Below are 12,120 nucleotides of genomic sequence, written 5' to 3'. Positions count from 1 at the left end.
CACTAAAAGAGGTAGAAGATCACAACTCAAAATCACTATCCTGACATTCAGATGTATAAATATTCAAGCTGATGGTTTTAAAAAAAGGTCCACAAACTGGTCAAATGAAAATACAAGCAACAACTGTTGGAGGAGGCAAATCTGAGCTAAGTGACACATTGCAGTGTCCACACTGGCCCGTTAGGATTACTGAAATTAAAGAGGAAATACTAATATGGTCTGATATTCTTTTACTTTTTTTTGGTAACACTGATTTTTATTAAGCAGATTAAATAATACACGAAGACCGTTAGAAGATTGGAAGTTAACTTACAAATCATATAAAATTTAAGAGTCAGTGATGTAAGAGTCTTAGGGTGAAAAGTTCTTCAGCCAGTCTTCATGTGGCTCGTAGATTTGTTTACTTCTCTGAGATGGATTTTAATAATACACCTATTTCTTTAAAGAAGTAGACAGCCTTGTATATGGGGGGGGGGAGGGAGGGGGGGGGGGTATGAGGGAGGGGGGATTAGGGGGGGGGAGGGGGCAGTGTAATAGGGATAAGGGAGGGAAGAGTTTAATTATTATTAAAGGTCAACCAGCTAAATAATCAGCAGATAGCAACAATTGAAAATAAAGAACTGATGGACAACAGGTCCAAGTGGGTCACGATGGTCAGATATCCCGCATATCAGTTTTGATAGTTACCTCAGATGAGGTTAGTTCTATTTAGAGATAGAGGGAAGGAAGGGCCTAATAGAGAGGATTGTATAGAGTCCTTGTATTGGGTATAGAGGGGATGATATGGGGATTTGTTTTTCCCTCAACTACCACATTCACTCCAAAGCCCATTCGTCTCCTTCAGCATCCCAAAAAGATTTAAGCATATGTTCTGCTCAGCTAGATAATAAAAGTGGCAAACACGCTGCACCATTGACATCACAGGACAGTTGCCTATAAAACTAGACTTCTGACTCTGGGCTCAAGCTTCATTCATCTTACAGATCGTTATCTTCATCTGGCAGTGCTGTGGTCTGGGCAACCTATATATCATGTTCATGTGGTGTTGCCAAGGCAGGATCCATATCCACTTCGGGTGGGGTATGGGGAGGCATGGCTAGAGACTCAAGGTTTGGGTCCCCTATCAGCTTCCTGGCAAACCCCAGGGTAAATAGGGTACCGGCTCATTTTAGATATTCTTTTACTTTTTAACGGCAGAAACATGTGGCAGGGGGAATTTGTAAAGTATGACCAAATGGCTCTTCACATTGATGCAGCTGGGTCGATAGGGTATGGCGCTTACTGGTGAGGTAAATGGAAAGCTGAGTGCCAGCTGGCATATTGGTTCCAACAAGGTTTTATTAAGCATATTGTTCTTTTGGAATTTTTTCCAGTACTAGCATAATTGTTATTATGGGGATAATTCTTTACAAACAAGAGGATTATGTTACAATCAGATAACAAAGGCGTTGTATAAAAGGTTAACTCCCTCACACCCAAATCTTTGCCAGTTTTTAAAATCTTGAGGCAGTTAGTATTAGTATGTTTGAAGCATAATATTTGGCTAAAAGCTACATACTTCCCGGGAAAAGAGGACCACTTAGCAGAGGATTTTTCTTGACAGCATTTTAATTTATTGAAGTAGTTGGCACCAGAGGCAGAGGAACTACCGTGTCTATCTCATTTATGGCAGCTCATTAGAGTCTAATCAATGCTAATGTAAAAGAAATCGCTCTCACAAAAACAAAAAAAAAAGGGCTGATTATTCAGCTGCATGGTTGGACTGGAAAAAGTTAGTAGGTTCATGGGAAATGTCACCTTTGGTTGAGGAAGTTGAACCCATGTTGGGGCTTTTGTTTGCAATTTAGTTTCAGAAGGTTAATCAAATTCTTATGTTATGAGAAATTTAGCAGGAATTACATTTTTTTTAGGAAAATGCATGGGGCTTCTAATTTACCTAAACAAATGTTTTGTTGTTGTAAAGCAGTCGTTACAATGGATGTGGTCAGCAGTAGTACCATTTGATGGGTGGCGCCCACTTACTTTCAGGATGTTGAAGGATCTGCTTATGGTGCTACCACTAATCTGTTTTTCCGATTTTGAAGTGAGACTTTTTAGAGCAGCATTTGTTGGTACACTCAGCGTGTTTGAACGTGGTGGTGATAGATAACGGTGAAACTCTTGATAAAAGAATCAAAGACAGACAGGACAGGCAAAGGGGTTTGGTTATCATTGTATGTGTTACAATGTGCATGTCTAGTTCAAACGGTACTGGACTTTCTTGAGGTCAGAAAGGCATCTCGATCGTTTTTAGTGCACGAGGATGCATTGCCATTATCAAATTTTCAATTTCGGAAGGTGCTGAGTAGTAGTTTAAATTTCCTTGGTTTGGACGGATACAAGATTTCTATTCACTCGTTTCGTATAGGGGCGGAAACAGAGGCAGCGTGTATGGGTTTGCCGGTATCAATTATTAAGAAGATTGAGAGGTGGTAATCTCATCGGTATAAGCTGTATGTATGACCTAATTTGGTTGTTTATAAAAAAAAATTACAGGTTTTTGAAAGATGGTATGGATTCTGGGCCATTCATTTATTTTTTGGGCTAAGAAGAGGGCACAGGAGAGGCTTTACAGAGTGCATCTAGGTCTATCCATAGAGGAATTGCAAATTTGGTGGAAGGGATCTAGAGGAATGAGATGGGATCATTTGGTACCAAAAATGCTAAATCTGTTGGACTCCTTGCCTGTCCCAGATGTGTTTGTTATTTGTACATTTAGGAGTCAATGATCAGGGAAAATTCAAAACGTTGCATTTAATGGGTTAAATGCAGCAGGATTTAATTAAGCTATATGAGGCATTACTTCAACAGAATTAGCATTTTCAGAGATAGTTCGGAGATTATCTTGGTATGTGAAGCAGTAACTGGCTTTCATTGAAAAAATAAGACATAGGGTTAATTGGTCTATGGCTAAGTTCATGTCACAGTTCAAGGGGTTTTCATATAGGAGGGAGTGAATTGGAGGGAGGAATTTCTGGTTTGTACAGACCTCACCTGACCCCAATAGGTTTGGATATCCTAAATACGGATATTCAATCAATTATCGAGATAGTCGTAGGTGGGGGTGCAAGTCGTTAGCCTGGCTGTTGGTGATAAAGTTACCCATTATTGTGGTGCGGGCTATTGGACTTGCCAATTTATGTCTATGTACTCAATATAAGGAGGCGCCAGAAGAATAAAAATCAGAATCAAATTAAAATGATAAAATTGTAGGTAGCAATGGTGGACTTGCTCACCTTACAAAAATACAAGCACTGATTTGGTATAGTAAAAACCATATAATTTAATTATTACTCCTTATAAAAAAACACAACAAGTTTTGCAACGCGTTTCACGGATCCCAAGTCCGCTTCCTCAGGCAAAGAAAAGACACAGGCAGGAGCAACTAAAATATAAACGACAAAAACAAAAACACCATAAAACAAGATAAAACAGAATAAGACCCAAGGACAATGTCCCACTCTGCAACACATTGTGTTCATCCATATACATCTTGGATATAAAACTAGCATATTTCATTTCATAATATTCTCTCCGTAAAAACTAAACATAAAATATAAACATAAAATATAAACATAAATGAATCATCAAGACGTCCTCTGTGGAGTTCCAGGAGGCCCCTCCAATAAATAGACGCATGTCCATAATAGAAACTCATATATGTAGGGTCCAGAAATAGGAAGCAAGTGTACAATTATAGAAGCCTGTGTGGTGTCTCGATATCTCAATATATATACACACACACGTGTAGGGCCCCCATACTAATCAACATACACTGTGATGGTATTGGACATGAAAAAGGAGTCATAAAAACCATATACAGTACCTATACGAATGCACACACATGTGCGTGCACGTATATCTCCAAATGTATATACATATACACTAGCACATCTACCTGTAACATGAGTGTGGGTAGTGATGGAGCCCTTGTACTGGGGGTGGTTAGCCCCCCTGTGTGTGTGGGTTTAAGTTGTCACGGCCCACCAAATGCCTGTATCCCTGCGTGCAGTGACAGGATTTCCCCCTTTATGCCCAAGTTTCAGTACAAGGGGCTCTATACTCCCTCTTGTGGCTGAAATGCTAAGTGGTCCAAATATCATATATATATATATCAAAATATCAAAGACCCCCCTGTACTCTGTCCTGTTTGTGGCTCCAGCCCCACCAGTGATTGGGCCGATCACACTATAAAGGGTATGTATATATAGAAGAAAATAATAATAATAACAATAATAATAACAAAAATAAAAAGCAATAACAATAAAAAACAATAACAAAAATAATAATGTTATAATAACGAAAAACAATAATAATGAATAATAACTCCTTTGGATAACCATACCTTATTCCATGAGAATAACACCATTAAAACAAAAACTCATTTCAAAAAGGTGGACTCCAATAGTTACATCCATTTTAGTAGCTTCCACCACAAACCATGGACCACCAATACCCCCTACAACCAATTTAAACGAATCTACAAAAATTGCACGGATGTTCAAGATTACGAAACACAGTCCAAAATATTAGTCAACAAGTTTAAAGAAAGAAAATACCCAAAGAAACTAATTCAAAATGCAAAACACAAAGCAAAATACAACCAAGAACCACGCATTACTCATGACAAGTCCAAGTCAGACACCACATTACGGTTTATCACTAAATTCAATGTCCAACACACAGCCATTAGAGACATACTCACTCACAGATGGGAGATATTACTACAGGACCCTTTTCTATGTGAACATATTCCAAATAGACCAATAATGACATATCGAAGAGCACCCAACCTCCGAAACCTATTAGCTCCCAGCAAACTAAAATCCCACAAAACAAAAGAATCCTTACCTGTAGGTTCCTCTGCATGTCTCAAGAAACGTTGTCTAGCCTGTAATTTTATCACCACCACCGATCACATCATATCCCATAGCAACAAATTAGTATACCTTATATATAAGCATATAAATTGCGACACCAGATATGTTATTTACGTGGCCACCTGCCCATGTCTGGTCCAATACGTGGGCCGCACCAGCCAACAACTAAAAGACAGAATAGGTCAACACAGACGCAACATCCAGAATGGACTAGCCACTCACAGTCTATCCAGACATTTTGATCAATTTCACAACAGAAATGTATCTCAAGTGTCCTTTACAGCACTGGAGTCCATAAATCCTATGGCTCCAAATGCCATCCAAACATTAAAAAATAGGGAAATGTACTGGATTCAGACACTCAAAACACTCACACCTCTGGGATTGAACGAACAACTAGAAAAGACATTCTGAACATGTATAACACACACCCAAACCCCCAAACCTATCTAAGATTGATTACCAGGAGACAAAAAACCCCAAAATAACCCCCCCCCTTTTTTTCCCCCTCCCCCCCCCCTCCCTCCCCTACGAACCAACCCCCCCCCCCCCATTAAAACTCCACCCCCTCCCCTTTTCCACCATCAATTTGTCACAATACCCTCGGTACCGTTGGATACACAAACAACTTAAGACACTCCACAAAGTCGCTCTTTTTTAGAGATTTTTTTCTTTTTTTCTTTTTTTTTTAGATTTTAGTCTTTTAATCATGTATGTATGTATGTATGTGCATGTATAGTATTCACTCTTCCCTTCCCCCCCCCCCCCCACATGGAGAGTGTGTCCATGTGTATATGTCCTTTTATGTGTATGTACAATTTTTATGGTTTCTCCCATGTATGTTTCATGTATTTCTCACGTGTATTTCATGTTTTTTCTTGTTAACCTTTTTGGGGCGTATGGTTATCCAAAGGAGTTATTATTCATTATTATTGTTTTTCGTTATTATAACATTATTATTTTTGTTATTGTTTTTTATTGTTATTGCTTTTTATTTTTGTTATTATTATTGTTATTATTATTATTTTCTTCTATATATACATACCCTTTATAGTGTGATCGGCCCAATCACTGGTGGGGCTGGAGCCACAAACAGGACAGAGTACAGGGGGGTCTTTGATATTTTGATATATATATATATGATATTTGGACCACTTAGCATTTCAGCCACAAGAGGGAGTATAGAGCCCCTTGTACTGAAACAGCATGGATGAATAACATAAAGCATATGATGTATACATATGTGGAAAGAAAGACACATACTGGGGTTGGTCACCTATGATTAAATTAAAATTAAAATATTCTAGGACCTGCCCTTGTTTCCCCCTCTCCTCCCCTCCCCCTTCATGCCGGGCAATAGATGTCCGCAGTATATCTCTGTATTACCGCTGGCAGAGCGCCGGCCCCTATCGTATGCCCCCCGCACTGTTCCCTGCCGTATATATATATTTTGAAACATTTTTAACATTCTCTCTGGAAGCGCTCCCAACTTACACTGCGAAAGTGGTAAGCGCCGCTTGCCCACAGTGAAGATGGAGAAACGCGCTTCCTTGCCCACATACCACGCACTTCCGCTGGGACGAGCGTTCCATCAGCAGATCATGCAGCATAGGCCACAGCCGGCAATACCCCGCCCCTTAGGAGGACGTCACTCTACCCCCTCCTCTGGAGGGATATATTCAGATGCGGAGAGGGCGCCAAACTACAGCGGAGGCGCCACTCGTGATTATACAGCATCACTGGTAAGTCCCATCCCCAAAACGTGCCATTACCACCACAGAGCACCCCCGTGTTCTACACTTCCAGGCCCCGGTTTCTGAGGGCACATGTACACCCATGTCCAAAGGCTCACTTTGCGTCCGTTACACCTTGGGCATAAAGGGGGAAATCCTGTCACTGCACGCAGGGATACAGGCATTTGGTGGGCCGTGACAACTTAAACCCACACACACAGGGGGGCTAACCACCCCCAGTACAAGGGCTCCATCACTACCCACACTCATGTTACAGGTAGATGTGCTAGTGTATATGTATATACATTTGGAGATATACGTGCACGCACATGTGTGTGCATTCGTATAGGTACTGTATATGGTTTTTATGACTCCTTTTTCATGTCCAATACCATCACAGTGTATGTTGATTAGTATGGGGGCCCTACACGTGTGTGTGTATATATATTGAGATATCGAGACACCACACAGGCTTCTATAATTGTACACTTGCTTCCTATTTCTGGACCCTACATATATGAGTTTCTATTATGGACATGCGTCTATTTATTGGAGGGGCCTCCTGGAACTCCACAGAGGACGTCTTGATGATTCATTTATGTTTATATTTTATGTTTATATTTTATGTTTAGTTTTTACGGAGAGAATATTATGAAATGAAATATGCTAGTTTTATATCCAAGATGTATATGGATGAACACAATGTGTTGCAGAGTGGGACATTGTCCTTGGGTCTTATTCTGTTTTATCTTGTTTTATGGTGTTTTTGTTTTTGTCGTTTATATTTTAGTTGCTCCTGCCTGTGTCTTTTCTTTGCCTGAGGAAGCGGACTTGGGATCCGTGAAACGCGTTGCAAAACTTGTTGTGTTTTTTTATAAGGAGTAATAATTAAATTATATGGTTTTTACTATACCAAATCAGTGCTTGTATTTTTGTAAGGTGAGCAAGTCCACCATTGCTACCTACAATTTTATCATTTTAATTTGATTCTGATTTTTATTCTTCTGGCGCCTCCTTATATTGAGTACATATTGATCCACCTGGTGGATGGGTGTTGACACCCCTCTTCTTTTTTTCCTCTACGGAGAGCGACTTCTTTAACCTGAGCGAGGACAGGTCTAATCTCCTCGCCCGCGATTGAAGTGGTTGCCCCTATCGGCAACCCATACTTGTGAGTATAAACAATTTCTCTAACAATTGTGCCAACTCATAAAAACGATAACACACTATTGGGGGCTCTCGATCTCCCTTTTCTCCTTTTTTTTGTTACAATTTATGTCTATGGACTGTTTTACTAATTTATGGTTATTTATTGGTTTGTGATGTTATTTCTTATGACAATTCAATAATTTAAATGGTTATTTAATTAAAATATTTATTTTAAACTCAAATAAATAAATGCCAATGGCCTATTCTTGCCAAATAAACTTGGTATGGTGTATTATTTTAGCATAACTTAGTTTTAAGGTATTATCCCGTACAATCCCATGTATAACTGGAGGGAGAGGAATGGAGTGTAAGCCCCATGGGATTGCTGGGAGATACCCATTTCATGTGATTTCATAAGCCCAGATACTGTTGGCTTGTTCTTATAATTTCAGGTGCTGAGGTAAAGTTTAAGGGCAGATAAGTTTCATACTCACCTGGTGATTGGAGTGTCCAGTGGAGGCGGGAGCCAATGAAAACGCAGCTGGTGCAGTATAAATATTGGTGTGCTGAGGGGATGAGCTCATTTTTACCTCAAGATCATCTGCTTCATCCCCTCCCTTTTTCTATCAATCATCTTAGGCGCATATTTTATTGTGGGTTAAAGTTGCCCATTATTGTGGGTGGGCTATTGGACTTTTAAAAAGATGCATTTGTCCGTTTATGTCTATGGACTGTTTTACTTCGTTATGGTTATTTATTGGTGTGAGATGTTATTCTTTATGACACTTAAATCATTGAAATGGTTATTTAATTAAGTGCCAATTCCCACCAATTCTGCATCAGTTCTGCTGCATCCTGATTTCTGGATGTGGGAATTTAGGGTCTGTTTCCACTACATGCAGATTCTGCATGCAAAAAAACTGACTCCAAACAACGACAATGTCCCTGTTTCCACTAAACGTGATTTGCAGATTTCTGCATCATGCATCGTTTCCCATGCAATGAAAACGTTAGTGGAAACAGGCCCATAGGCACTCATTGGAGTCAGTTTTTCTGCATCCATAATCTGCGTTTAGTGGACACAGGCCTTTAAATATTCATTTGAAACCCAAATAAATAATTGCCATAGCAAAAATATTCTTGCCAAATAAACTTGGTGTGGTTATTATTATTTTATTTAAGTTAGTGTTATTTTAGCATAAGTTACAGTGTATTATTTCATGCAAGTCTACAATTTTGCTGATAATGAAAACAAATATCATAATAGTTTTGAAGAAAACTTTAAACCAGCCAATATTAAAAAACAATCTTCAATGCATGTATTTAAATTTATACAAACATGATTATTATTATTTAGTATTTATATAGCGCCGACATATTACGCAGCGCTGTACAGTGTATATATATATATATATATATATATATATATATATATATATATATATATATATATATATATATATATATATATATATCTTGTCACTAACTGTCCTCAAAGGAACTCACAATCTAATCCCTACCATTTCCATATGTCTATATTGTGTGGTGTAAGTACTGTAGTCTAGGGCCAATTTTTTAGGGGGAGCCAATTAACTTATCCGTATGTTTTTGGAATGTGGGAGGAAACCGGAGTGCCCGGAGGAAACCCACGCAGACACGGAGAGAACATACAAACTCTTTGCAGATAGTGCCCTGGCTGGGATTCGAACCAGGGACCCAGCGCTACAAGGCGAGAGAGCTAACCACTACGCCACCGTGCTGCCCGTGCTGTGATGCACTACAACTCTACCCTGGACATTAAGGGCATGATAGTGACTGTATAGGGACACCACAACAAATCAGAATTGAACCGGTGCTGCCAAAACAAGATCATATCAAGGCGTTGATACAGGGGGGCCACCTTAAATGTACCATTGGGATAAGCACACAATCTTAATGCAACAGGAACAATATATACTATTCCAAAGAAGAGATACAAGGCAACGCTCGACTTGGTGGATTTTGGTCAATCCCCTTTGGTGAAACGTGAAACATACATTATTCTCCCTCTCTCTAAATCAGTGGAAAAAAAACAATTCTGCCCTCCCACATTTTTATAAGACATATAAGAACCGCAATTGCCTAAACTGCTTTTACAAAATATTGGTGCCTTGGTATAATCCTGAAGATACTACCAGCAGAGTTCCAGACTAAACTGAAATGTCGGTGGAAGATGGTATACCACCAAATATTACTTCATTGTTTATTCAACTCAATATATATGAATCTTTAAGTTGGGAGGGGGGGGGGTTGATCTCAGAACCTACATAGCAATAGCTGGGAGTCGAATAACATTATTTTCGACCTAGATGGGTAATAATATATAAAGTTGCCAGGCACTTGTGCAGCAGCAGGATATACCGGCTGTCTCCTGGCGGCGATTCCTCTCGTACGCCCGCAGTGGGGCATTGCGTGCCCTGTGGTTTTGGGGTACAGTGGGTGTGGATCAGGATTATGTGCTCTGAATCTTCAGCCCTAATGATTCGCTTGATGCTAACAATAGATTTTCCACTCTCTAAATTATAAAAGTACACGTATAATCATTAAGGTATATATATAGCCATAAGACCTTATGTACATCACAAATAAAATAAAATAAAATTAACCTCCTTGCCGGTTATCCCGAGCTCAGCTCGGGGTAACCTGCGCAGGAGGATTTCTCAGGCCCCGCTGGGCCGATTTGCATAATTTTTTTATGTTACATGCAGCTAGCACTTTGCTAGCTGCTTGTACCATTTGATCGCCGCCGCTCATCGCCGATCCACCGCTACCTGCCGCGCCGAGCAGCCCCCCCCGGCCCAGACCCCTGCGCAGCCTGGCCAATCAGTGCCAGGAAGCGCTGAGGGGTGGATCGGGATTCCCTGTGACATCCCGATGTCCCGCCTGGTCGCCATGGTCGACCGGGGAAGCCCTGCAGGAAATCCTGTTCTGAACGGGATTTCCTGCTTACTCTGATCGCCGAAGGCGATCGGAGTGGGTGGGGGGATGCCGCCGCTCAGCCCTGGGCTCACCGGCGGGAATTAGACCGGCAAGGAGGTTAAAAAAATCGGCCAAATATTGTAAACAAATGTTAATATCATACATTCCATAAATAAAATAATAATTTACAAAAATACAAATTTGTTATCATATTTTACAAAGGCTATTCAAGTACTGATCAAATCAATAACAGTCTTTGTACATTGTAAGCTTTTACATGTAAAATTTGAGTTTATTTTTCCTTAAGATACACATTTGGCAATATATATTTTAAACCCAATTATGTATATAGTTTAATATTTAGAATGTTTACAAACCTTTTTGAAAAAGACAATTGTGAAATATAGTGCATTAAAACAATTTAATTGAATTTTCATCTGTAACTTTATTTAAAGGGGAACTGAAGAGAGAGCTATATGGAGGCTGTCATGTTTATTTCCTTTTAATCAATACCAGTTGCCTGGCAGCCCTGCTGGTCTATTTCTCTGCAGTAGTATCTGAATAAAACCAGAAACAAGCATGCAGCTAGTCTTGTCAGATCTGACTTTAAAGTCTGAACAACTGAAACACCTGATCTGCTGAATGCTTGTTCAGGGGCTATGGTTAATAGTATTAGAGGCAGAGGATCAGCAGGGCTGCCAGGCAACTGGTATTGCTTAAAGAGAATCTGTATTGTTAAAATCGCTCAAAAGTAAACATACCAGTGCGTTAGTTAGGGGACATCTCCTATTACCCTCTGTCACAATTTCGCCGCTCCTCGCCGCATTAAAAGTGGTTCAAAACAGTTTTAAAAAGTTTGTTTGTAAACAAACAAAATGGCCACTAAAACAGGAAGTAGGTTGATGTACAGCTTGTCCACACATAGAAAATACATCCATACACAAGCAGGCTGTATACAGCCTTCCTTTTGAATCTCAAGAGATCATTTGTGTGTTTCTTTCCCCCTTGCACTGAAGTTTCAGGCTGCTCTTTTCTTCCTGCAAACAGCTTTGCCCTTGTTTGTAATTCCTCAGTATGTGAAAGCCCAGCCAGCTCAGAGGACGATTTATCCAGCTTGTAAAAGATAAGAGAGAAGCTGCTCTAATCTAAATAACACACAGGCAGTGTGCATAGAGGGGCCAGGAAGGGGGAGTTCATAGCAGAACCACAACACTGAAGAACTTGGCAGCCTTCCAGACACAGGCCGACAAGTCTGACAGGGGAAAGAAACATTGATTTATTACAGAGACAGTGATAGTATAAAGTGCTGCAGTTAGCCAGAACACATTAGAATAGCTTTTGGAACTTGTAGGATGATAAAA

The sequence above is a fragment of the Hyperolius riggenbachi genome, chromosome 3 (assembly GCF_040937935.1).
Source record: "Hyperolius riggenbachi isolate aHypRig1 chromosome 3, aHypRig1.pri, whole genome shotgun sequence".
In the NCBI taxonomy this organism is placed as follows: domain Eukaryota; kingdom Metazoa; phylum Chordata; class Amphibia; order Anura; family Hyperoliidae; genus Hyperolius; species Hyperolius riggenbachi.
Note: the sequence above shows the minus strand (reverse complement) of the source record.